The sequence below is a fragment of the Anomaloglossus baeobatrachus genome, chromosome 5 (assembly GCF_048569485.1).
Source record: "Anomaloglossus baeobatrachus isolate aAnoBae1 chromosome 5, aAnoBae1.hap1, whole genome shotgun sequence".
NCBI classification, from domain to species: Eukaryota; Metazoa; Chordata; class Amphibia; order Anura; family Aromobatidae; genus Anomaloglossus; species Anomaloglossus baeobatrachus.
In genome coordinates this window covers 272,363,868-272,390,243 of record NC_134357.1, presented here as the reverse complement: position 1 = coordinate 272,390,243, position 26,376 = coordinate 272,363,868, and the positions used below count along the sequence as shown (strand labels likewise).

The 26,376-nt window shown below is 49.2% G+C and overlaps 1 protein-coding gene and 1 long non-coding RNA gene across 2 annotated transcripts in view; one reads left to right on the top strand and one right to left on the bottom strand.

Annotated features, from left to right (window-relative positions):
* LOC142311264 (uncharacterized) overlaps positions 1-6,050 on the bottom strand; it is a 34,180-nt gene extending 28,130 nt beyond the window's left edge. Inside the window, exon 1 of the long non-coding RNA XR_012754255.1 lies at positions 5,883-6,050. This is a non-coding gene — a long non-coding RNA (uncharacterized LOC142311264). The remainder of the gene's footprint in view (positions 1-5,882) is intronic.
* A 499-nt stretch (positions 6,051-6,549) lies between these two features.
* LOC142311245 (uncharacterized) overlaps positions 6,550-26,376 on the top strand; it is a 113,274-nt gene continuing 93,447 nt past the window's right edge. The window contains exon 1 of the mRNA XM_075349468.1: positions 6,550-6,624. The gene's annotated coding sequence lies outside the window, so the exon portion shown is untranslated. The remainder of the gene's footprint in view (positions 6,625-26,376) is intronic.

Sequence of the window (26,376 nt, the reverse complement as noted above, 5' to 3'; positions counted from 1 at the left end):
GACTCAGAGGAACCGCAAGTCTGGACTCAGTTGGAAACCGTCTCAGCTCTGCCAGGTCCCGTCATTAGCCCCCTAGAGTCAGATGACAACGGCTCGGGGGCTGACACGGAGCCTGTCGTGGAGGAGGAGGGAATCTTCGGCTTGTATGACATGGAGGCCACTTACATCCCTCGGAGCGGAAATAATGGATGCCGGGCAGCCCTTCCTCGTCGCACCTGCCGTGCGCTGGAGGGGCTGCAAACCGTGTTTCTTCACCTGGAGCCGGGTGAGGAGTACGAAAGTGAGCTATAGTGGCAGCGGTCCTCCGTTGCAACCAAGTTGTCCCCATTGGGACCCTCAGCACTTTGAATGAACACAAATCAAACCGAGTTTTCATCTAATTGTCTACCGTGATTATTCCGGCCGTTGCCTGCAAGTTGTCCCCGGAGGGACACTATGTGTTTACCGCCCACATGAGAAACTGCTCATGAACATGGCTGAGAACTGGCAGGCCACCCACGAACTTGTGGGTTTGTAAACAGTTTGGTGGGTTGGTTTCCGTCCGTGTCGTCTCCGGAGAGGCAGATTGGAGGAAGGGCCCGCAGCAGAGCAGGCTGGGGCCCGGCCACCACCAGGACCGGTGGCCATCCTCCAGGGGTCAGGGGTCCCCCTGGACGTGGGGTCCCCTGAAGTGACAGCCGGGAGCTAGGCACCGTACCCGTTCCCGCTCGGGTAACCTGGACCTGGACTGGGGTAAAGGGGTGCTGCCTGTTTCTTCGGGGCAGCACCAAGGTTTAGGTTATTTGGGTGGGGGAGTGGATGACCACGAACCCGTCCGTTTAATAAAAATGTTCAATATTTGAAACGTTAAAGCACTGCACCTCCCGTAAGGGAAGACTTGAAAATATACGTATGTTGAATGTTTTCATATGTTAATTTTATCTTTTACAGTTTGAAAAATAAAACCGGTGATGGACGGGCAGCCCGCGGACGGTCTGCATTTTACCAAGGGGGAGTGTGACGCCCTGGACTAGCCAGGTAGTCACATAAATAACAACATACACCCCTTCAACCTAGAGAGTAACAACAGTCAATCAAAAACCCTTGTTGCCTCCCTCCAGGATCTCATGTCCACACCAGGTGGGGCGGAGCCAGGCGGTTGGCCCCACCCACCGAGGAGTTCACAGGCCTGGAGGCGGGAAAAGTGTCAGATCAGTTTTGGAGGTGAAAGTGAGAGGAGTAAACACTTCAGGTGTCTGGGTAGGAGCCCAGGCACTGACAGCAAGGTTGGCAGACGGTGGTGGCCGTCTGCAGGAGTTGGTGGAACTCCGCAGAGCCGTAAGGACCGGGGTCGGGCGTCGGCCCACCGGTACCGGACCGGGGAATGGAGTGAAGCTAAGCACACAGGCAGGGCCATCGGACCCCGACCAGGCTTGGAGCCGCCGTCAATAGTCAAATCCGAATGTGACAGGAACCCCAGGGGTTTCCTAACAACCAAGTCCCGATTGAAGGCAACAGTCCACTCAGAGAGGATATACAGCCACCACCACAGGCTAGAGATCCAAGGGCCAGCGCCTGCGGGCAAAACGGGCTCCTACGGCACCTATACGCCGGGGAGCAGACTACCGGTGGGCAACCACAGGAGTCAAGAATATCTTCACAGGTGCAGGGAAAGACAGCCACCATCAGCCGTCCGGGGAGAGCACAACAACACTGCAGCCGGCTACGGGACCCGTCCATCCGGCCGCTTTTGGTTTACCAACGACTCTGTCAGTGATTGTCTGAGTGAGTACACCAGTGCCGTCCGGCACCGCGCCGCGCAGTCCCTGCACCCCAGCCATCCGGCCTCCCCGTTACACCACCGGGCCCCGGTATCACCAACCCCCCCTACCCACGGAGGGGACAACATCCTAGCTGCACCCTACCATCTCTCCCGGGATCCCTGTTACCAGCAGCGGTGGTGCCATCATCACCACGTCCCGTGGGTGGCGTCACGAATAATCTCACTAAAACATACCACCCCCTTTTCACTCACGGGTGAGGAGCACTGCCCGAGTCCCCGGGTCCGGTCCACCGCTCGAGCCACCGAGCAACAGCAGCAGAAGCCCCGGACCCGAGAGTGGCGAGCGCGTCCCCTCCGCCCGCGACAGGTGCGCTCACATGAGCATTAAAAACGGACAAGTGCAATGCGAGAAAATCTCGCATTGCACTCGGACCAATGTTAGTCAATGAGGGAGAGCAGTTGGTCAGCTTTTCTCGCATCCAGATTCTGGATGCGAGAAAAGTCGCAACATGCTGCAATTTCATTTGGAAAACGTCCGATACTTACCAATACAAGTCAATGGGTGCGAGAAAAAACGGACGCCACATGGACCATCCTAGTGACGTACGTTTTTATGAATGCAATTCTATCATGTAGCAGAGACCACTGTAAATGCTTCTGTACAGGACTGTAAATGGTGCTGTAAATGACTAATAGCTGCTGAGAAAAAAACAGATTGCACACTGAGAGCACACAGATGACAAATGAGGAAAAAAATCGTTCTACTCTCCTGGACGAGAATGGGACCGTTTTTACATACGTTCCTGTGAGTCGACCCTATAAGTCGGAATAATTGCCACATGCCATGTGACCAGGGATGATAGTGATCGGTGAATATATTACCTCATTTATGGTACATATATACATTTACACAGGTTTAGCTAATAAAAGTTTGGAGGGAGTGCTTCTTTAACATCCAGTGAGCGTTCTGTCCCTGCTTTTTCTGTGCCACTACTGACAATTACTATTCGCACTTTAGCACTTATTTGGGCATACCCTAATATTGTCTCTCAATTTAACTGACCCCACTCCAATGTACCTGGGATGAGTTGTGATTCACATTTCGCCAAAGTAATTCAGCTTCATCTGGGGCTGAGGACACTACAATGAAGTAATGTATCAGAGAAAAGAACATAGAGTTCAGTTCATCATTATGGAAAGTCGGAGGTCATTAGGAGGGGTTATTGGAAGGCGGAACAACAAATCTCAGAAGGGCCTACTAACTCTAATAACCCATTTAAAATGGAGTTTTATGCATATTTTCCAGTCATATTACATGGACACACTCCACCTGTATCACAGCAGATTGCTCCAACATGTCACCACTATTGTCCTTCCATCTTAAAGGGGTCCTCCACTACTATTATAATAAATCTTAATAGATCCCTGGTGTTCCAAGATAAAAAAAGATCTCTTCTCCGTACAGAGCGGTGTGGGACCTCTGTAATTTGGACCATGTCCTTTACCTAGTGGGACGTGTCAAACAACCATTCTGGAGGGGAGTATAGTTTTACTTTCTTCTTAGTACTCAGGGTCCCATTTAATCGTCATTTACTAGTGGCAGAGTTCCCTTGAATTGAATTGAGTTTAATGATGTGGCCACCATGTTTGATGATTTTCCTAGCTATTTTGTAACTAACCGGATAAAAGGGCATCTGTGGGCATAAAATTAGCAAACATATTTCTGGTTAACTGGTATCACTCACATAATTCTGTTTATTTTACACAAAACACATAATCTGAAGGAGAAGGCTGCACTAGGCGTTTTTTTCACGCTGCGTTTTTATGTGCGTTTTTGTCTCAAAAAACGCATCCGCGGCTAAAAACACATAAACGCATGCGTTTTTACCGCAATTTGGTGCGTTTTTTCTCACTGCGTTTTTAATCAGTGCACAATGCCATTAAAGATTGTTGATGAAAAAAAAAAAAAAGGTCTGATGTCATTTCCTTCTTCAAAATGTTCATTGTATGCAGGAGAGCAGACAGCTGCAGAACTAGTGTATGCAGGAGAGCAGACAGCAGCTGCAGAACTACAAGGCTCAGCATCCTCCATCCAGGACTGTATGCAGGAGTTTTTTGCCCAAAAAGAAAAAACAAATGACATGGGCGTCGCTATATTTTTGTATGCTAGCCGGGTACAGCAGGCAGGTACAGGCTGCCCCCAATCCCCAACTGCCTATTTGTACCCGGCTGGGAATCAAAAATATAGGGAAGCCCTTTTTTTTTTTTTTTTTTTTTTTTATTTCATGAATTTCAAGAAATAATTAAAAGAAAAAATGACATAGGCTTCGCCCAATTTTTGAGTCCAGCCAGGTACAACTAGGCAGCTGGGGATTGGAATCCGAAGTGCAGAGTGCCCATGCTTTCTGGGCACCCCCACTGCGAATTGCAGTCCGCAGCCACCCCAGAAAATGGCGCTTTCATAGAAGCGCCATCTTCTGGCGCTGTATCCAACTCTTCCAGCTGCCCTGGTGACTGTGGCTTGCTGGGTAATAATGGAGTTAGGGCTAGCTGTATATTATCAGCTGGCACTAAGCCCGAAATTCATGGTGTCACGCCAATATTACACATGGCCACCATGAATTTCTAGTAATAATAATAAAAAAACACAACACACAGAAAAATATTTTTATTAGAAATAAAACACAACACAATTAGTGACTCCATCTTTATTGAAATAAAGAACCCCCCTCCGCAGTAATCCTGGGTCAAGGGTCCCGCGCCGTCCAATCCGGATCCAATATCATCTGATCGGTTTGCTGGAAGGCAAAGAGATCAGATGATGTGTCAGGTTAAAGGACGTGAATCACATCACACATCAGCTGATTGTATAAAAGCCGATTATACAATCAGCTGAAGCATCAGTGCAAAAAAAAAAAATAAATACTCACATCTGTGCTGATTACTGGCAGCTCCTGGAGCGATCGGATGAGAGTCTGATCCTGTCCCATCGCTGCAGGAGCTGCCGGTAATCAGCTGATGAAGTCCCCTGACGGCAGGATCAGCTGCTAGCCGGCCGGGCGCGAAAAAGCCGGCGACACCGCGAGAATTACGATCAGCTGATGCGTCAGGTGACTGCATCAGGTGATCGACCGCCAGGTCCTGCAAGCTTCGTACGTGCCCCGGGGAGACTGCACACAGCCAAAGCGGCGGTAGCGGGACAGGAGCTGGGAGCGGGCATGGCACCGGGACCCTGCAGACAGGTGAATATATATGACATTTTTTTTTTCTACTATTCACTTTTGTTTTCGCCGCTGCCTCCACCTCCCGCCCAGACATGGCGCCGCACGGAGCTGACATGGCACCAGGCGGGTTGTGGACGCAGCAGTGACGGTACCGGGAGGATTCATGCTTCTGTGTTTACCAACAGAAGGAATCCTCTTCCTGTACACGTCACTTTACTGCCCACCCCTTGCGTTTATAGCTGCGTTTTTAGTCATAGAAACGCAGCTATATGCGTTTTTTATTGCGTTGTTGAACATCTCATTGAACTCAATGGGTGAAAAACGCAGAAATAATTGACATGCTGCATTTTTGTGGTCACCACAAAAACGCAGCTACAAAAAACCGCTGTGTGCGGACAGCACTTCTGAAAACCCATAGACATTGCTGGGGAAGCAAAGTCACTGCGTTTCAGCACAAAAACGCGGTAAAAAACGCAGCAAAAACGCAGCAAAAACGCCTAGTGCGCACAAGGCCTAAGCACTAACTCCTTCACTCTCCACACACACACAGCAGCACAGTCAGGAGTAGTGATGGGTAGTTCGTGAGTGAGTAGTTCAAAATGAACTACTCCTCAGAGTGAACTAGTTCATCTATCACCATCCTGACAGAGATTAGTTCATTATGAACTAAACAATAAGTGGGAGGAGACAGAGAGTGATTCCTCTACAGCTCCAGGAGGCTCCTGCTCGCACACTGGCTCTTTATAGCTCCTGATGCTGGAAAAGGAGGTAGTAAAACACTAGACCACACATCAAATACAAATAGAATAATAATAAAACTGAAATTGCACAGTAGACGGACACAGCTCATATGTGTGTATGAGAGAGAATTTCTGTGTGTGGTTCATGCCCCTCACCTGTCTGTGTGATAGGATCAGCCTCCTGTAGAGGATCACCCTCCTGTAGAGGATCAGCCTCCTGTAGAGGATCAGCCTCCTGTAGAGGATCAGCCTCCTGTAGAGCATCAGCCTCCTGTAGAGGATCACCCTCCTGTAGCCTAGATCAGTCTTGCTAAAATCTTTGCCACTGGCTCCTGTTCTGAAAATGGTGGCTGCTGAACTGCTCCTCAGCTCCCTCATACACATTCATTATGGGTCAGTACTCTACACTACCACAGGAGGCGCTGCTGGGCTGAGTGAGATGCATCAGACTGAACTAGGCTGTCCTGAGTCATTCTCAGTAGAACATTTAGTTCAGCAGCTCATATAGTTCATTTAGTTCACAGGTCACATGATGCATTTCCTGTCAACTCCTCACAGGAGAGAAATACTGAACTAAATGAACTAAATGAACTAATCTTTTCAGTGAGCTAATCACCAAAATGAACTAGATTTCCCATCACTAGTCAGGAGCCCTCACTGAGCAGCTCCGCCCCCTAGTGTCACATGACCTCACCACAGGTCCTACACTAAGCGTCCCTTCCACACATCCGGCCTCCGCCTGTCACTGATCACGTGACGGTGACGTCACCACAGGTCCTACCCGCGGTGTTCCCTCGACATATCCGGCCTTTTACTGTCACTGATCACGTGCCTGTGACGTCACCACAGGTCCTGCGCTCACCATTACTGAGCAGCTGCAATTGTGGTCCAGCTCGCGGTATGTATGACTTGTAGTCACGGGTGTTGTGGATTGTGGAATTCTTCATACTGTAAATATGAGGCTAGTAGTTTCTCACCCGAGAGGTTTACATATAAAGCCTAACAAAGCCTGTTAGCCTGTGTATAAGCGGCCAGGGCTCCATATACTGTGCAGGTTAAGGCCTCGTTCACACCAGTTTTTTTTGATGTAGGAGAAAAATGGGCCAGAGATTTTTATCAGAGATTTTTCACTGATGAGAAAACTAAATTTTCTCCGGCTTCTATCAGCCATTGATAAAGGGGCAGCGCACGGGTGGCCTCTGAACTGCTTCCCAGGCCCACAGACCTGCATTGCGGAGTTTGATCTGACAGCGCAATATTGGACTTGTCTCTGTGATTTTTGATAGGCGGCTCCATCCTCAATAATCCTGGACATGTGAACAGTGCCATGGATGTCACAGGTGCGAGTCTATCTGTGAAATATGTTGGTTATTATTATTATTATAGCGCCATTTATTCCATGGCGCTTTACATGTGAATTGTGTATATGTAATAGGGACAAGTACAATGATCATGAACAATACAAGGTGCAGACAGGTACAGGAGGATAGAGGACCCTGCCCGCGAGGGCTCACAGTCTACAGGGGATAGGTGAGGATACAGTAGGTGAGGATAGAAGCTGGTCGTGCGACACTATAGAGGACTGAGGGGGATGGGTGAGGATACAGTAGGGGGGGTTAGAGATGGTCGTGTGGTACATATAGCGAACTGAGGTTTACTGCAGATTGAAGGCTTGTCGGAAGAGGTGAGTCTTCAGGTTCCTTTTGAAGCTTTTCAAGGTACACAAGAGTCTATATTGTGGCAGAGTATTCCAGAGTATGGGGGAGGCACGGGAGAAATCTTGGATGCGATTGTGGGAAGAGGAGATTAGAGGGGAGTAGAGTAAAAGATCCTGTGAGGATGGGAGGTTATGTGCAGGTAAGGGATACTGGTTAGTAGGGAGGTCATGTCTGCTCCAGAGAGGTAGATTTGCGTATCGTCTGTGTAGAAATGATACTGAGAGCTGTGGGCCTGTAAGAGCTGTCCCAGGCTGAATGTGTAGATGGAGAACAGGAGTGGTCCAAGAACTGAACCTTGTGGGACACCGACAGATAAGGGGCAAGGTGAGAAGGTGGTGTGAGAGTGGGAGATGCTGAAAGTCTAGTTGGTTAGGTATGAGGCTCTGGAACTCTCTTCCTGGGGAAGTGGTGATGGCCAACTCGCTGAATGAATTTAAGAGAGGATTGGATGCTTTTCTTGAAAGCAGCAGTACAGAAGGTTATGAATAACATAATATTACAGGTAGATAGTTGACCCAGATTAGGAGTCGGGAAAGAATATTTTTCCCTATGAAAAAAATTGCCTCCTACTTCCCCTGGTTCAACACTGCAGAACAGCTGCACTACAAATAGGCTGAGGTAAGAAGTTGAAGGAAGGATCCGGCACAAAAAAACTCCTTATAGTAAAAACATCGTAGACTTTATTTTAAACGTTTAGGCCCTGTGCGCACTTACCGGATTTTGCCGCGGATTTTTTGTGGTTTTGCTGCATGTTTCGCTGCAGAAAATGTTCATAACATCTCTGCAGTGAATCACCAGCAAAACCTATGGGCAAAAAAAATCCTGTGCGCACTAGGCGGATTTTGACAGCTGCATGTTTTGCTGCGGGATTCCCTCAGCAAAAACAATTGCATGTCACTTCTTTTCCGCACGTCGCTGCGGGATTTCACTCCATTGACTCCAATGTAATCGTGAAATCCCGCAGGGAATAACGCAGGCAGCAAATTCTGTGCGGTTCACTGCATTTTCCTGCGTTATTCCCTGCGGTATTTCGCGGTTTACCTCCGGTAATGTACATCGCTTGCCTGCGGTTTTGCAGGAAAGTGATGTCATTACAGGAAGAGGAAGCCGTGCAGAGAGTAAACACACATCACAGACACAGACACACACACACACACACACACACACACACACACACACACACACACACACACACACACACACACACACACACATCACAGACATAGATCACAGACACAGACACATAGAACACACATAGAAAGCAAACGGAAATATAGAAAACAAAAACACGTGGGCTCCGCTGCATATTTACCGTCCAGCCGAGGTAAGCACACAGCGGCGGCCCGGTATTCTCAAGCTGGGGAGGGAGAGGGGCAGGGTTAATGTCCCCCGCCTCACTCCCCCTCCGGCAGCCGAGAATATCAGCCGCAGCTGCCCCGGCACTGTCGCATGCATTATGCGGCAGCACCGGCGTGTCCCCGGCTCTTCCTGCCGCCGTGTAGCAGTGGCAGCAGGGTAATACAAGGGGTTAATGGTGGTGGATCACCGCCATTAACTCCAGGCTTGATCATGGCAGCGTCTATGTGACAGCTCACATGATCAACCCGTAAGTAAAGTGAATAAAACACAGACACCGAAAAATCCTTTATTTTAAATAAAACAAACAAGCCTCGTTCACCATTTTATTAACCCCTCCCGTACCAAAGCTCCGTCGTAATCCACAGCTCCGGCGTCCTGCGCTGCTTACATCCAGCCGCGACTGTCACAGACACAGCGCTGAATGAAAGCAGCAGACAGCAGAGGTAATTACCGGTCATTTCCCACGGCCGGTAATGTGAACTCACTGCCGACCGTGGGAAATGTAGCGATCTGTCCTCTATCTATCCCTCTATCTATCCCTCTATCTATTCTTCTGTCTTATCTATCTACTATCTCAGAATTAAATGACTTTTTTTTTTTTTTTTCCAATGTGCTTTATTGCATTGAATGCAATATAGCACATCCTAACCCGCACGCGGCAATACCGCGAACAATACCGCGTTGAAACCGCAGCAAACCGCGGCAAACCGCATGCGGTTTTCGGGTGCGGTTTGCCGCGGTTTTTTACCGCGGGTGCGGTAATCTTTGAGAGCATGCGGAATTTTCGCAAGAAAATTCCATTTCCCAGTGCGCACATAGCCTAAAAACCAACATGTAGTGGAGACCCAAGATTGTATCTGTAACGGGGGAGCTTTACGCGTTTCGGACTTGAATAAAAACAAAAAAGTCCTTAGTCATAAGTGCCCCGTCTGCAACACAAGACTACTAAAATAGACTAACCCATCAGTCGGACACTGGGGAGGGGCAGAAGCAACATAATTGCATGGGAAAAGCAGGTGAAGAAAAGAAGCTCACATTAAATCGAATCACATTATTATATATAAGTATACATATATATATATATATATATATATATATATATATATATATATATATATATATATACATGCATACACATGCATGCATGCACACGTACATGCACACAAGTGACTCATTAGATTTTATAAGATGCAAGGCCATCCACATGGATGTAAATAATGTGAATATGAACAATAACAGAAATAAAAATAAGTCCAGATTATATTATGCTAATAGAACATGATTATAAGAATAAATAGATATCAATGTGAATAGATGACTGTTCACGGAGAATGGAATAAACTACTCACGGAAAAAAAAACAAAAAAACCCCAACCTTTTTGATATCTTTCAAAAATAGGTAAATGTGCATACATATTCAGGGATATTCCTAAAAAATGTACCATTTGGGCCACCAGGGTATCTAGAATTGGGTTTTGATATCTATTTTGCCTCCGAGGGAAAAAAAAAACAAAAAAACCCCCAAACCTTTTTTATGTTATTCAAAAATAGGTAAATGTATATATACAGTTAGGTCCAGAAATATTTGGACAGTGACACAATTTTCGCGAGTTGGGCTCTGCATGCCACCACATTGGATTTGAAATGAAACCTCTACAACAGAATTCAAGTGCAGATTGTAACGTTTAATTTGAAGGTGTGAACAAAAATATCTGATAGAAATTGTAGGAATTGTACACATTTCTTTACAAACACTCCACATTTTAGGAGGTCAAAAGTAATTGGACAAATAAACCAAACCCAAACAAAATATTTTTAATTTCAATATTTTGTTGCGAATCCTTTGGAGGCAATCACTGCCTTAAGTCTGGAACCCATGGACATCACCAAACGCTGGGTTTCCTCCTTCTTAATGCTTTGCCAGGCCTTTACAGCCGCAGCCTTCAGGTCTTGCTTGTTTGTGGGTCTTTCCGTCTTAAGTCTGGATTTGAGCAAGTGAAATGCATGCTCAATTGGGTTAAGATCTGGTGATTGACTTGGCCATTGCAGAATGTTCCACTTTTTTGCACTCATGAACTCCTGGGTAGCTTTGGCTGTATGCTTGGGGTCATTATCCATCTGTACTATGAAGCGCCGTCCGATCAACTTTGCGGCATTTGGCTGAATCTGGGCTGAAAGTATATCCCGGTACACTTCAGAATTCATCCGGCTACTCTTGTCTGCTGTTGTGTCATCAATAAACACAAGTGACCCAGTGCCATTGAAAGCCATGCATGCCCATGCCATCACGTTGCCTCCACCATGTTTTACAGAGGATGTGGTGTGCCTTGGATCATGTGCCGTTCCCTTTCTTCTCCAAACTTTTTTCTTCCCATCATTCTGGTACAGGTTGATCTTGGTCTCATCTGTCCATAGAATACTTTTCCAGAACTGAGCTGGCTTCATGAGGTGTTTTTCAGCAAATTTAACTCTGGCCTGTCTATTTTTGGAATTGATGAATGGTTTTCATCTAGATGTGAACCCTTTGTATTTACTTTCATGGAGTCTTCTCTTTACTGTTGACTTAGAGACAGATACACCTACTTCACTGAGAGTGTTCTGGACTTCAGTTGATGTTGTGAACGGGTTCTTCTTCACCAAAGAAAGTATGCGGCGATCATCCACCACTGTTGTCATCCGTGGACGCCCAGGCCTTTTTGAGTTCCCAAGCTCACCAGTCAATTCCTTTTTTCTCAGAATGTACCCGACTGTTGATTTTGCTACTCCAAGCATGTCTGCTATCTCTCTGATGGATTTTTTCTTTTTTTTCAGCCTCAGGATGTTCTGCTTCTCCTCAATTGAGAGTTCCTTAGACCGCATGTTGTCTGGTCACAGCAACAGCTTCCAAATGCAAAACCACACACCTGTAATCAACCCCAGACCTTTTAACTACTTCATTGATTACAGGTTAACGAGGGAGATGCCTTCAGAGTTAATTGCAGCCCTTAGAGTCCCTTGTCCAATTACTTTTGGTCCCTTGAAAAAGAGGAGGCTATGCATTACAGAGCTATGATTCCTAAACCCTTTCTCCGATTTGGATGTGAAAACTCTCATATTGCAGCTGGGAGTGTGCACTTTCAGCCCATATTATATATATAATTGTATTTCTGAACATGTTTTTGTAAACAGCTAAAATAACAAAACTTGTGTCACTGTCCAAATATTTCTGGCCCTGACTGTATATACACATTTACCTATTTTTGAATAACATAAAAAAGGTTTTTGTTTTTTTTTTGTTTTTTTTTTCCCTCGGAGGCAAAATAGATATGAAAACCCAATTCTAGATACCCTGGTGGCCCAAATGGTACATTTTATAGGAATATCCCTGAATATGTATGCACATTTACCTATTTTTGAAAGATATCAAAAAGGTTGTTTTTTTTTTGTTTTTTTTTTTCCGTGAGTAATTTATTCCATTCTCCGTGAACAGTCATCTATTCATATTGATCTATTTATTCTTATAATCATGTGCTATTAGCATAATATAATCTGGACTTATTTTTATTTCTGTTATTGTTCATATTCACATTATTTACATCCATGTGGATGGCCTTGCATCTTATAAAATCTAATGAGTCACTTGTGTGCATGTACGTGTGCATGCGTGCATGTGTGTGTGTGTATATATATATATATATATATTGTGAGACTGTGACCGGGGTTATCTATGACGGCCGGTATGTCTCGCCCCGGTTGTGCTCACTCCATGATAGAAAGTAACTCCACTCCAGGGTTAATGCTGTTTCCCTACAGGCTGAAGGAAGGGTTAAAAGGAAACAGGAACAAGGGCGGGTGTGCCGGGTGTGAGGGAGTGATCACAACTCCCTGAGTTCTCTGCCGGAGAGGCACATGTGTACTGTTGTGGACTTTTGTTTGGATAATAAACCGTGTGCTGTGACCCTTGGTGCCTGGATCCCGTGTCTTCTGCTGCGCAGCCGACCACGCTACCTCACATATGGTGGAGAATGCGGGCATGCCAGCCTGGTGAGGTGTAGCTTCCATTTCTGGTGACCCGGTAGCACATGTCCTGGATTCAAGCGGCTATACTACAGCTCAAACCCGGCGATGCCATGGAGGAAATACTAAAGCAGCAGCAACAGATCAATGCACACCTGCTCCGGTCGTTGGATCATCAGCAGCATTCTTTGAAATTGCAGGAACAAAGGCACCAAGAACAGATGGTTCTCCTGGCCAAGTCGATCCGTGCCGGACCGGCAGCAACAACCCCGGGACCGGGTGACGACGGCAGCGTCCGGAAAGCGGTGAGACAAGCGTTGCATAAGATGACCCCGGGGGATGATGTGGAAGCGTTCCTGGCGGTGTTTGAGCGGGTGGCCGAGCGGGAAAAGCTGCCGACCCCCCATTGGGCTGAGGTATTGTCGCCCTATCTGACGGGGGAACCCCAAAAAGCGTACCTGGACCTCTGTACCGAGGACGCCATTGACTATGCGACCCTGAAAGCCGAAATACTGGCTCGGTTGGGGGTGAATACCTATGTACGGGCTCAGCGGGTAAATCAGTGGTTATATGAGGAAGCCAAACCCGTACGCTCCCAGGCCTATGACTTGTTGCATCTGGTAAAGAAGTGGTTGCAGCCTGACACTCTGAGCCCGGCGCAAATGGTGGAAAGGGTAGTAGTTGATCGTTTTGTGCGCACTTTACCCGTCACCATTCAACGGTGGGTAGGACAAGGCGACCCGAGTACCCTGGACCAATTAGTGTCCCTGGTAGAGCGGCATGTGGCTACGCAGGACTTGATACGGGACACTGAGACTTTGCGTACCGCCCGTCGGTCCGGCCCCTCCAAGCCTAGGGCCAAGGACCCACCGCTGACACCGGTGCAGGAGTCCGCTACTGTCCCGTCTGAGGCCGCGCCCGCCGTCCCTGAGGTCCGGAAGGTTCTGTACCCTAAACGACAACTCGTCAAGGGGGTTTCCTTCCCTATTAGATGTTGGCGGTGCCAGCGGGTGGGACATATGGAAGCCCAGTGTCCACTCACCACGGAGCCAATGGATTGTGGGGTTACCTGGCGGGGTTCAATGTATGCTCAGGTGGTGTGTACCGCTGACCTGGTCTCCCCAGAGACTGAGCCCCACTTGTGCCAAATACAGGTGAATGGATGTCCGGTTACAGGATTGTTGGATTCCGGAAGCTTAGTGACCCTTGTGCGATCAACCTTGAGGGCTAAAGTAAAGGCCACAGGACGTACCGTGGGGGTGGTTTGCATACATGGGGACCGCCGAGACTATCCCACGGGGATTGTCACCATCACAGCACCTTGCGGTCAGGTGCAACATGAGGTGGGACTTATTAACACTCTTCCCTATGACGTGATCCTAGGAAGGGATCTGCCCTATTTTTGGACTTTATGGAAGGGACCTCCTAAGTCCCCTCAGATATTGGTCAGTCCGGGACCTGAGCCCTACAATCCTGAATCCGGGACGCCTGCCGTAGGGGTCCCCATGATAGGGACAGAATGTGAACCCGATAGGTCGCCCCTAGAGGTATTGGCAGGAGAGGCTGAGACGGTCGAGCCCATCCCGGAGTTGGAGGCGTCCCCGGATACGTTTGGGACAGCCCAACTCCAGGACCCTACATTAATACATGCCCGGAGTCGGGTGACAGTAGTTGACGGGGTGGCACAGCTGCCCGGTGCCCAGGTAAGGTACCCCCATTTCGCTCTTAAGCAGGATTTACTCTACCGGGTAGATGAAATACGGGGCGTGGGGGTAGAGCAGTTGGTGGTGCCCCAGCCGTATCGCCGGCGGGTCCTCGACTTGGCTCATAAACACCTGATGAGTGGCCACCTAGGGGTCAAGAAAACGCAGGAGCGAATATTGCAAAGGTTCTATTGGCCCGGGGTCTTTGGGGAGGTAAAACGGTTCTGCGAAACCTGCCCGGAGTGTCAGCTTACCGCACCCCTGACCCACTTTCGCAGTCCGTTGGTACCGCTACCCATTATAGAAGTCCCTTTTGAACGGATAGGGATGGATCTGGTGGGGCCCCTCGTAAAGTCTGCTCGAGGGCACCAACACGTCCTAGTGATCGTTGACTATGCCACCCGGTATCCAGAGGCGATACCTCTCAGACATACTGCGGCGAAGCTTATAGCTCGGGAGTTGTTTGCTGTGTTCTGCCGGGTGGGGTTGCCCAAGGAGATCCTTACGGATCAGGGGACCCCATTCATGTCTAAAGTGACCAAAGAGCTATGCCGGCTACTCCAGATCAAGCAGTTGCGCACGTCTGTGTATCATCCTCAGACGGATGGGTTAGTAGAACGATTCAATAAAACCCTGAAAACCATGCTCAAAAGGGTGATCTCCAAAGACGGGAAAGACTGGGATATGATGCTTCCCTATTTGATGTTTGCCATCCGAGAGGTGCCACAGGCATCCACGGGGTTTTCGCCTTTTGAATTGTTATACGGGCGACATCCCTGGGGATTGTTGGACCTGGCAAAGGAAACATGGGAGCAAGAGCCCACCCCCCATAAAAGTGTGATTGAACACATTTTAGGAATGCAGAACCGCATAAGCGCGGTCATGCCAATTGTGAAGGAGCATTTACAGGAGGCTCAGGCCGCGCAAAGCGGCCGCTACAATAGACAAGCCACCGTGCGGAACTTTAAACCCGGGGATCGGGTGTTGGTATTGATCCCCACGGCGGAGAGTAAATTCCTGGCTCAGTGGCAAGGCCCCTACGAGATAAAGGAAAGAGTCGGGGTGGTCAACTATAAAGTATTGCAGCCCGGTAGGCGGAAACCTGAACAAATATACCATGTCAACCTATTAAAACCTTGGCAGGAACGGGAAAGCCTGATGGTTGTTTTTTCCCCATCTCCCTCCTCTTCGGGTCGTTAACATCCGGCTCCTGCGACCTCCGGAGAGGACGAACCGGAAGTAAGGATTGGAGAAGCCCTCACCAAGCAACAGAGGCGAGAGGCCAGACGGCTGGTTCAGCAGAACCCCGATGTCTTCTCCGAGCTGCCTGGTAGGACCAGTCTGATACGACATGATATTGTCACCGAGCCCCACCTGAAGGTACGCCTGAAGTCATACCGCGTGCCGGAGGCTCGAAGACAAGCCATATCAGAGGAAGTGAAGACAATGCTACGCCTGGGGGTCATCGAAAAATCCCAGAGTGAATGGGCTAGTCCCATTGTCCTAATACCAAAACCCGATGGCTCCTTAAGGTTCTGCAATGACTTTAGGAGATTGAACGAAATATCCAAGTTTGATCTCTACCCCATGCCCCGGGTGGATGAGCTGATTGATAGGCTGGGACAGGCGCGATATTTTACCACGCTCGACCTGACCAAGGGGTACTGGCAGGTGCCACTGACTGAGTCCGCCAAGGAGAAAACCGCTTTTTGTTACGCCGGAGGGTCTCTTCCACTATGTTGTCTTGCCTTTTGGGTTACATGGCGCTCCGGCCACGTTCCAGAGGTTGATGGACTTGGTGCTGGAACCCCACCAGGCGTATGCATCAGCGTACCTTGATGACATCATTATTTACAGCTCCGAGTGGCAGACCCACTTGGAACAGGTACAAGCGGTGGTCGACGCGCTTCGAACAGCCGGATTGACAGCCAATCCCAAGAAATGTGCGTTGGGACTCACGGAAGCCTGCTACTTGGGCTACGTGATAGGCCAAGGAGTGATTAAGCCCCAAATTAACAAGGTTGAGGCGATCCAGAAGTGGCCTAGACCCCTGACCACGAAGCAGGTTAGGGCCTTCCTGGGTATCGTGGGGTACTACAGGAGGTTTGTAAAAGATTTTGCGGGACTATCAGCCCCCTTGACGGACCTTCTCAAAGGCAAGAAGTCCGTCATGGTGCGCTGGACTCCGCAGGCCGAGGACTCCTTCCGGGCCCTGAAGGGGGTCCTGTGCGGACAGCCCGTTCTTGTAAACCCTGATTTCCGGAAGGAGTTCATAGTACAGACTGACGCCTCGGAGGTCGGCCTGGGGGCAGTGCTGTCTCAGGTGGTTCAGGGGGAGGAACACCCCGTCACCTTCTTAAGTAGGAAGCTCACCCCTCCCAAGCGGAATTATAGCGTTGTGGAGAAGGAGTGCCTGGCGATCAAGTGGGCCTTGGAGTCCCTACGCTATTACCTGCTGGGACGGCAGTTTCGCTTGGTGACGGATCACTCTCCACTGGTCTGGATGAGGTCCGCCAAGGAACGGAATGCCCGGGTTACCCGGTGGTTCCTTTCTCTGCAGAACTTCCGGTTTACGGTTGAACATAGGGCCGGTGGGTTGCAGGGCGACGCCGATGCCTTGTCCCGCGGCCCGTGTTTGATGGCGGGAGTTCAACCCCGCACGCTTGATCTGAGGGGGGGGGATATGTGAGACTGTGACCGGGGTTATCTATGACGGCCGGTATGTCTCGCCCCGGTTGTGCTCACTCCATGATAGAAAGTAACTCCACTCCAGGGTTAATGCTGTTTCCCTACAGGCTGAAGGAAGGGTTAAAAGGAAACAGGAACAAGGGCGGGTGTGCCGGGTGTGAGGGAGTGATCACAACTCCCTGAGTTCTCTGCCGGAGAGGCACATGTGTACTGTTGTGGACTTTTGTTTGGATAATAAACCGTGTGCTGTGACCCTTGGTGCCTGGATCCCGTGTCTTCTGCTGCGCAGCCGACCACGCTACCTCACAATATATACACACACATATATATATATATATATATATATATATATATATATATATATATATATATATATATATATATATATATATATATATATATATATAGTAACGTTGCGCCCTGCAACGTGGGGGTTTCACTCGCTTGCAGCGGTGTGAGGTAGCATCAGCAACACACGTACACAGTCTCTTCATAGAAATTCTGGCAGTTTATTAAAAACACTCAGCATAAACTGCCCTCAAACATAAACAATAAGTCCATAATGGAAGTTTAGCAACTTCCCACTCTCTGGCTCCTGCCAGCGTACAACTCTAGCCAAGGTTCCTTCCAGCACCCAGGGCCCTCTGCAGACCCCTGTCTGTCTCTCCTCCAGGAGAGATTCGGCCCTACAGCCCTGGCCTGGCTTGGCCGCACTCACCTCAGACTCTATATCAGAGCCTTGTGATCAGCCTCCATGCAGGCTGAAACACCCAGAGCTCCCGGCTCTGCTCTCACTTGTTTCCAGCACACACACTGGAAATCTAGAGCCAGTCTCTCTCTAGACTGCCCTAGACACACTCCTCCCAGGTTCAGAGACAGGATTGCTTTAACCCCTGGAGCCACACCCACAGGTGGTAAGGAGTGTGTAATCAGCATCACACACCCTTCCATGGCTCTACATGTAATGCAATCCTGTGGAACCACAGGTCCCATCCAGCTTCACATTGCAGAGCACCCACGCTTCTGCAAAACATGCCGGCCCTTTGTAATACAGCCGGTTGATACCTCACATACCCTCCCCCTCTGTTCAAACCCGTAGGGGAGAACACTTGCCAATGACCTGGGGACGCGAGACAGGGCATCTCCGCTGCCATGCCCCACCAGTTGAGAGGGCCGTCCAAGAGCAGTAGTCCCTGAGGCATCGCCCGACACTGTCACCAAACCCCGTCTGGTCAATCTAGGGTTAAAGGACGTCCCATTTCCAGACCGTTCTCTCCCTGACCCCCTCCCAGGGTCACCGTAGTAGAGAGACATGTCCCCAGTCAAACCTACAGTCTTGTCCGAACCTAGGCTTTCTCGAGTACCCCCAAGGCTACTGTCGGGAACTCTAAGCTCATAGCGGCCACTATCTACAGTACATCGTAGGTTACCACTCTGTCGGCGATTCCTTTTATCGCGCGTCTGAACTACTGGACCGACACGCCATCTTCCACTTCTTTCCACTGAACAACGGGTGGAAGACGGCTGCTGTCCCCCACACAGTTGGCGAAGCTGCTCCTTAATTTTCAGGTTGTCTTGCCACAACCGCTCCATGTCACATACATGGTGTACCCGATATTCAATAAGGCTTCGAATGTTTCCAAGACTCTCTACAGTCCCGACACAGACGAACGGAACTATACCAGCTTCCCTGGGTATCTTGCTCTCATTAGCAGCAGGGATTCTTAATCTCACCAATCCCGACTTATTCACCATGTCTTGCATGACTCGTCCGGATCTTCCAATGACTCTCCCCACCAGAGCCCGGGGTACTTGGACAATATCTTCCGCCAGACTCTGCGGTTTCCTTTTATACTCTAGCTGTCTAGTGGCTTCTTCCTTTTGCAGTTGGACCTGCCACTTCATACGAACACATCTGAAGTGCATGTCCTTTAGAATAGCCACCCGCTGCCCAGTAATTTCACTGGTGGACAATATCACTAACTGTTCAGCCCCTGGGGTACAGTAGACCTCACACGCTTCAACAGCTCTCTTAAATTCGTCATGCATGCACTCGGTGGCACACGCTTCTCTTAAGTCCTTAGGTATATCCACCATGCACTTGACTACAGAAGTCTCATTCATCCCTGCCACATGCTTGTCAAGTTTAGCTTCCAAAGTCAGGTCTCTTTGGGCCTCCCCTGCTTCAACATGTTTGGTCAGGATTGACACTCGCTGCTCCATCTGCTCCAAGGCTCCCTGGGACTTGGACTGGTACTCTGCCAAGCGACTTCGGAGCTCAGCCACTTCTTTCTCCAGCTCCCTTACTCGACTCTCAGTAGCCTGCCTAAGAAGTATCTCTTGTTGAAGATGGTCTTTGCTCATCCTCTTGAATGAGTCTTCACTTGCGGACCTCTCTGGTCTATGACACACTATTTCTGAGGCTTCTTCCATCTCAGCTTCAGAACGTTTGGGTTTCTTACACTCCTTACCCACGACCTTCTCTATATCCTCCATCGTAGTTTTACCAAGCAGGTCAGGCAGGCTCCCAGTCCTGGATGAGACCTCTGGTCCAGACTTCACCTCCTCAGAGGCTCTCTTCACTTCAGCGCCAGCTGTTTCTTGTTTCTTCACTGCATTATCTTCCACTTCCTCTGGGGTCTCTGCCGTGTCACCCTCAGCCTGGGTGTCACACCCTTCAACATGGCACTCTGTTCCTTTTAGAGATTTGGGGCTAAATTCGCTGTCATCCACCCCAGCACTTGGTAGTTCACCAGTCTGCTCACCACGACTGTTGGGGATTATTCCTTCCCCCACACTCTCTAGGATTCCATTTCCTATACCACTCTCGCCTGACAGACTATCAACTTCACACTTTGAAATCATAGGGACCACCACCATTACGTCCTTGGTTGGCTCCTTCTCTGCACTTGCAGCCCGCTGATTTCTGTCGTCACAATGTGTCAGTTCAATCTCTGATTCCTCAGTCTTTTGTAGGATATCACCGTCTGACTCCACCGTAGCAGGTGTTATTAGCACCATGTCTTCATTAACCAGGCATGTCACTTTCTCTGCACCCTCAGACGGCCTACACTGTGCCCCCTCTCGGCGCTTATTACGTCTTCGGCGTCGGGAGAAAGTTTTCCCCTTCTCGCCCATCTGTACCACACTGTACTCGTGTGTCACTTTTCTAGAGTCAGTGTCTTTACTGGAGTCATCATCACTCCCCCTGGTATCCTGGACTATCATGTCCCCACTTAACCAGATGTCTGCCTCCCTTTCTGGAGCTACCCCGTTTTTAACGGTCACACTATCGGTTATTCCCTTAGTCCTTATGTCACTAAGTTGGGTCCGTCCATCATTTTCTTTGGTCACCCCTAACTTAGGACAGTCAATTTTAGGAGGTGCTATCTCCTCCTTACCACACATAACTGCACAACAAGGACCCCTTTTCACCTCCCAATGTGGTGGGGTTTCCTTTGGGCTGTTCCGGCTCTTACACAAGCAACCGTATACGTCCCCCTGCTTCCACAAGTGCACAAATAATTTAGAGTCCCAACCTATAATAATTGGGTGCAATAAATCTGAGACTACTCCAACATCATGAGAACCACTGTCCCAGGCTGTCTTAATGACCACGCTGGAGACCGGGTATTCTGTCTCATTACTGTGGGTGCAGCCGGCGTGGATCTTCCTTCCAGGAATCAAGTTGACATCAGAAGTGGCCCTCACCAGGGTCACCAAGCTCCTTGAGTCTACGACTCCTGTTACAGATTCCCCATCCACTTCCACGGAACACAGACGTGGCTTCTCGTCGGATGGGTGGTCTATATTGCAAACAGGACACTTGTGGCATGAACACTGTTGTCCCTGGCTACAGTCCATCTGCACCACTTCACCCTTGGATTTGGGATGCTCCGCACCCTTTTGGGGGACCACCGCTTTCTGGGACTCCATCCCCTTATGGGCAACCACCCCTTTATGGGACTCCACCCCCTTATGGGCAACTATTCCCTTCTGGCACTCCGCCCCCTTTTGCGGTTTCCATGCAATGTCCTTAGCCCCCAGTTCACACCGTTTGCCCTTGTCTCCCTGGGCACCCAGTGTCCATACTGGCCCCCGAAGGGTACGCTCAAACTGGTCCATGGCTGCGACATCGCTACACACTGACAGCTTCTGCTGTCCCTGGACCAGGAACTGGTACAGCTCCTCCACAACGTCCGCAGGGACCATTCCCTCTTTTTGGCTTTTAGCCCCCACTGCTGTCACTGGACCTCCAGGCACATGCTGTTGGTGCTGCTGGCTCTGCAGCAGCTGGTTCAGGAGCTCCTCCATGCTGCAACGAAAAGAGGAACAGGAGGGGCGCTCCAATGGGTAATACCCGGTGGTCAAAGACAGGGGGGGGGTTAGAGAACCACTAACCTTTCCGGGTTGTACCGCCCGTACAACTAGGATCTCCAGCCTGTGGTGTATCACTGCTCACCAAGCAGGGCCTTGCAATTCCGGCTGGCCTGGAACCTCCAGTCGCTGGACTCTCGCCACTGCAGCACGGGTCCCCAACGACCTGCTGATTCACCGCCAGGTGCTTGAGAGCGCTGTCCCTGTTCGTGGACCCGCCGATCCACCGCCAGCTGCTTGAGTGCGCAGACAATTTTCGTGGACCCGCCGATCCACCGCAAACCGCTTCAAAAAATTTTTGTGGACCCGCCGATCCACCGCAAGCAGTCCGTATCCACAGGAATATGTCCTAGGCCGTTGCCCCTAGCAACCAGGCTGCGTTGCCCCTAGCAACCAGACCGCATGCCCGCATTCGAGACACCATATGTAACGTTGCGCCCTGCAACGTGGGGGTTTCACTCGCTTGCAGCGGTGTGAGGTAGCATCAGCAACACACGTACACAGTCTCTTCATAGAAATTCTGGCAGTTTATTAAAAACACTCAGCATAAACTGCCCTCAAACATAAACAATAAGTCCATAATGGAAGTTTAGCAACTTCCCACTCTCTGGCTCCTGCCAGCGTACAACTCTAGCCAAGGTTCCTTCCAGCACCCAGGGCCCTCTGCAGACCCCTGTCTGTCTCTCCTCCAGGAGAGATTCGGCCCTACAGCCCTGGCCTGGCCGCACTCACCTCAGACTCAATATCAGAGCCTTGTGATCAGCCTCCACACAGGCTGATACACTCAGAGCTCCCGGCTCTGCTCTCACTTGTTTCCAGCACACACACTGGAAATCTAGAGCCAGTCTCTCTCTAGACTGCCCTAGACACACTCCTCCCAGGTTCAGAGACAGGATTGCTTTAACCCCTGGAGCTACACCCACAGGTGGTAAGGAGTGTGTAATCAGCATCACACACCCTTCCATGGCTCTACATGTAATGCAATCCTGTGGAACCACAGGTCCCAGCCAGCTTCACATTGCAGAGCACCCACGCTTCTGCAAAACATGCCGGCCCTTTGTAATACAGCCGGTTGATACCTCACAATATATATATATATATATATATATATATATATATATATATATATATATATATATATATATATATATATATACACACATATATGTATACTTATATATAATAATGTGATTCGATTTAATGTGAGCTTCTTTTCTTCACCTGTCTTTCCCATGCAATTATGTTGCTTCCGCCCCTCCCCAGTGTCCGACTGATGGGTTAGTCTATTTTAGTAGTCTTGTGTTGCAGACGGGGCACTTATGACTATGGACTTTTTTGTTTTTTTTTATTCAAGTCCGAAACGCGTAAAGCTCCCCCGTTACAGATACAATCTTGGGTCTCCACTACATGTTGGTTTTTAACGTTTAAAATAAAGGCTACAATGTTTTTACTATAAGGAGTTTTTTGTGCCGGATCCTTCCTTCAACTTCTTACCTCTGCATTACCGGCTGGGACCTGCCGGTGGATACCGTGCACTTGCTGGATTCCAAAGCCCAGGCTACAGGTGAGCTGAAAATTTCTCTTTTTCACTAAAAATAGGCTGAACTAGATGGACATAAGGTCTTCCTTCCACCTTACAAACTATGTTACTATGAGGAGATCCAGGATAGGGCCAAGTCTGTGATGCCCAGAGATTAGAGAATCTGTAGTAGAAGGAAATGGTCTACTGTGTCGAAGGCAGAGGACAGGTCCAGGAGGAGAAGGACAGAGTAGTGTCGCTTGGATTTGGTGGTTAATAGGTCATTAGTGACTTTACTTAGGGCAGTTTCAGTGGAATGATTTTGTCGGAAGTCAGATTGTAATTGGTTAAAGAGGGAGCAGGAAGAGAGTTGTGAGACCAGTTCAAGATTGACATGCTGTTCCAGTAGTTTTGAGGCATAGGGGAGAAGTAATATGCGGCGACAGCTAGATACAGAGGATGGGTCAAGGGAGGGCTTTTTGAGGTTGGGTGTAATTGAGGCATGTTTAAAGCATGAGAGTAATATACCAGTTGTTAGTGATAGGTTGAAGAGATGGGTTAGGGTTAGGATGAAGACTATGGTGAGATTGGGGATGAACTGGGACGAGAGTGGGTCAAGCGGACAGGTGGTGAGATGGGATCTTGAGAGTAGAGTGGAGAGTTGATCTTCTGTAATGATGGAGAAGCTGGATTTGCAGGAAGAAGGCTGAGTAGCTATGATGAGGGGCTGTGGAGATTGTGGGCCAAAGCTTGTTCTGATGTTATCAATCTTCTGCTTGAAGAAAGTGGCAAAATCTTCAGCTGAGATGAGAGGAAAGGGAGGTGGTGCTGGGGGATGGAGGAGAGACTTGAAATTGTTGAATAGCTGTCTAGGGTTGTAAGATAGGGAGGATATCCGAGATGAAAAGTAGGTTTGTTTTGCAGCAGTGAGTACAGACTTGAAAGTGGTGAGGGACTGTTTGTATGCAATGAAGGGCTCAGTGGAATGAGATCTTTTACATCTCCACTCAGCAATCCTGAAAGCCCGTCTCAGTTCTTAAGGGGTGCTTCACACACAGCGAGCTCGCTGCCGAGATCGCTGCTGAGTCACGCTTTTTGTGACGCAGCAGTGACCTCATTAGCGATCTCGCTGTGTGTGACAATGAGCAGCGATCTGGCCCCTGCTGCGAGATCGCTGCTCGTTACACACAGCCCTGGTTCGTTTTCTTCAAAGCCGCTCTCCTGCTGTGACACACAGATCGCTGTGTGTGACAGCAAGAGAGCGACAAATGAAGCGAGCAGGGAGCAGGAGCCGGCGTCTGACAGCTGAGGTAAGCTGTATCCAAGATAAACATCGGGTAACCAAGGTGGTTACCCGATATTTACCTTAGTTACCAGCCTCTGCAGCTCTCACGCTGCCAGTGCCGGCTCCGGCTCTCTGCACATGTAGCTGCTGTACACATCGGGTTAATTAACCCGATGTGTACAGCAGCTAGGAGAGCAAGGAGCCAGCGCTAAGCAGTGTGCGCGGCTCCCTGCTCTCTGCACATGTAGCTGCATTACACATCGGGTTAATTAACCCGATGTGTACTGTAGCTAGGAGAGCAAGGAGCCAGCGCTCAGTGTGCGCGGCTCCCTGCTCCCTGCTCACACTGGTAACTAATGTAAACATCGGGTAACCATACCCGATGTTTACCTTAGTTACCAGTGTCCGCAGCTTCCAGACGCCGGCTCCGTGCAAGCGCAGCGTCGCTTGCACGTCGCTGCTGGCTGGGGGCTGTTCACTGGTCGCTGGTGAGATCTGCCTGTTTGACAGCTCACCAGCGACCATGTAGCGATGCAGCAGCGATCCTGACCAGGTCAGATCGCTGGTCGGATCGCTGCTGCATCGCTAAGTGTGAAGGTACCCTTAGTCTAGTTTGTGTGTCAAGGTTGCCTGTTGATCGTGCAGGTTTTGGTATGAGCGAGGGGGGTGGCCAATTCGAGAGCTGCAGAAATTGTGGTGTTATATAAAGTGGCAGCAGTATCTGCATCATCTAAAAAAGTAATGTCTACAAGTGGGAGAAGGGACTGAGAAAGTGAATGTAAATCAAGGTATTTCATGTTTCTGCGAGGGTGTGAAAGTTTGTAGAGGGGAGGTTGTCTAGTTGAAGAAGAAAGGGAAGAGAATGTGAGTAGGTTGTGGTCAGATGCGGAGAATTGAGTTACAGAGGTTAGATAGAGAACAGAGGCGAGTGAAGATGAGGTAAAGCATGTGGCCATCTTTGTGAGTAGCTGCAGATAACTGTTCAGTGAGGCCGAAGGAGGAAGTGAGTGTTACAAGTTTAGAGACAGATGAGTGAGAGTGTCAATTGGGATGTTGAAATTGCCCTTGATGATGGTTGGGATGTCGGTGGAAAGGAAATGAAGTAGCCAGGTGGTGAAATGGTCAAGAAAGGTGGTGGCTGGCCCTGGAAGGCGATAAATAACAGCCAGTTGGAGGGGGAGTAGATGCGGACAGAGTGCACTTAAAAAAAAGGAGGCGTAACTGAGGGTGGTAGTGGAATTGGGGTGAAGGAGCATTTTTCTGACAGGAGAAAACCAACTCCTCTACCATGTTTGTTACTGGGGCGGGGTGTGTGAGAGAGATGGAGACCGCCATAAGAAAGTGGAGCAGTAGAGGCTATTCCAGAAGGGGTGAGCCAGGTTTCTGTGATGCCGAGGAAGGAAAGTTTATTAGTGATGAAAAGATCATGGATGTAGGAAAGTTTGCTTCAGACAGAGCGAGTGTTCCATAGAGCTCCTGTTAAGGAAACTGGGGCAGTGGGGGCTGTGTGAATGGGTAGAATGGTTGTGAAAATGTGTCATTGATCATGGATGGGGTTAGTAGTGACAATGGGAATGTGGTGAGGAGGACCAGGATTTGGAGAGATATCTCCAGCAGTGAGGAGGAGCTGAGACTGTAGGTAGGAGTAGGAGAGGCCATGAGGTCATGTGTGTCTGGAAACACAGGGTGTTATGTGGAGGAACAGATCTGAGTTGGTGGAGGAGGTGAGATGGGTGGGGAGGATAGAGGGAGAAATGACCAGTTCATTACGGGATGTAGGGATCAGGGGAGTAAGTAAGAAATGAAGTGTTATAGGGGTGAAAGTGAAGAGAAACACAAACCGTGCTTAAAGTGACTATGTATCCAGTTACCTTCCAGCCAAATTCTGGCCTAATTCATTATAACACACTTATAGCTGCACACTTAGGCTGCTTTCACACTACGTTTTTTTAACATGCATCTGTGACGGGGTATGCGACAGAGCAGTGAGGGACGCCAGGCCAAG